We start from the raw sequence: 1,880 nt of genomic DNA on the forward strand, positions 1-1,880 counted from the left end.
TATAATTTCAGAGAGGAAGGGAGAGATAGAAACATCAATGATGAGAGAGAATCATTGATTGCCTGTCTCCTGCATGCCCCACGCTGGGGATCGAGCCTGCAACCAAAATTGAACCCAGGACCCTTCAATCCGCAGGTCAACACTCGATCCACTGAGGCAAACCAGCCGGGGCTGGAGCTGCTATTTTAAATAGCGCGGTCCGGGAAGGAGACGTTGCACACCAAACAGTATGCAAGCTGTTATAACATATACTAAGAAAATCTACATTGAGAATGTAAATGCCAATGAACTGTTCACCTGGAATGTTTCTTTTGACATGTGAGTTTCTTCTTAAATTTTTTTAAAAAAGTTTTTATTGGTTTCAGAGAGGAAGGAAGAGGGAGAGAGAGAGAGAAACATCAATGATGAGAGAGAATCATTGATCGGCTGCCTCCTGCACACCCCACACTGGAGATCGAGCCCACAACCCGGGCCTGTGCCCTTGACTGGGAATGGAACCGTGACCTGGTTCCTAGGCTGACGCTCAACCACTGAGCCACGCCGGCCATTAATTTTTTTTTAATGGTAGGTGTTTTTTTGTTTTGTTTTCATTTTAAAATGTGTGCGTGTTTTTTTAATGGATTTTACCAGAAAAGAAACAAAAACGTTTGATTTTACGGAGAGAAGCATTCATTGCTCCACTTTCTTATTCATTGGTTGACGCTGGTCTGTGCCCTGACCTGGGATGAAACCCTCCATCTTAGCACATCTGGAGGATGCCCGAACCAACCAAGCAACCCAGCCAGGGTTTGTTTGTTTGTTTTTGTTTTTAGCAGAAAACATAGCACTTACTCCCCTCAACCTCAGTCTAGCGCAGCGATGGCGAACCTTTTGAGCTCGGCGTGTCAGCATTTTGAAAAACCCTACCTTAACCCTGGGGCCGTGTCACATATAGAAATTTTTTGATCTTTGCCACCATAGTAAAAGACTTCTATTTTTTGATATTTATTTTATATATTTAAATGCCATTTAACAAAGAAAAATCAACCCAAAAAATGAGTTCGCGTGTCCCCTCTGACACGCCTGTCATAGGTTCGCCATCACTGGTCTAAGGGCTCGACTTAATTTTTTTTTTAAAGCGAATAAACACGATAACAAAAGAGACACAGTAACAGAGACAACGACAAGGATTTACAACAACAAAGATCATCGCAAAGGAGACAATAATAAAAACAGTAGCCGAGGATGCTCAATAGAGATAAAGGCAAAAGATACACAGCAGTAAAAATAGCAGAGGATACACAATAGAGATAATGGCAAAAGATACACAGCGATAAAGAGAACAGCCGCCCTGGCCAGGTCGCACAGCTGGCTGGTCCCCATGTGCCAACGTTGTAGGTTTAACCCGTTTAACATCCCCCCCCACCCCCCACCACACACACACACACACATACACTCCATCAGGGCACATACCAGAGTCAAGCAGTGAATGCCTGACTGGAACAACAAGTCCTGTCTCTCCCTCCCTCTCGCTCAATCGATTTTTTAAAACAGCAGAAGGGAAGGGGGATCCACGGGAATGAGATGAGGCCCTTGCAGGGATCACCAGTTCAACTCCCCCGGCTCGAGGATGAGGACCCAGCTAAAGAGAGACACAAACAGTCTTCAAAATAGAAGGTGCTGCCGAGGGCTCTCGGGAGATCACGGTGTTGACATGCGAGCGGCTCTGGGAAGAACACCGGGTACCCAGTGAGGACTCACTAAGTGGCAGGTGTCCTTGGCACCGTGGCTCCTCTTGATATAATTGTTATGATGCGACGTCTCCATGGCTGCCAGGGCCAGAGCCAGTCCCCTGGGTGACAGCCAGGGATGAGAGGGGGAGAGAGAGAGAGAGAGAGAGA

The sequence above is a fragment of the Myotis davidii genome, unplaced genomic scaffold, assembly GCF_000327345.1.
Source record: "Myotis davidii unplaced genomic scaffold, ASM32734v1 scaffold212, whole genome shotgun sequence".
Classification (NCBI taxonomy): Eukaryota; Metazoa; Chordata; class Mammalia; order Chiroptera; family Vespertilionidae; genus Myotis; species Myotis davidii.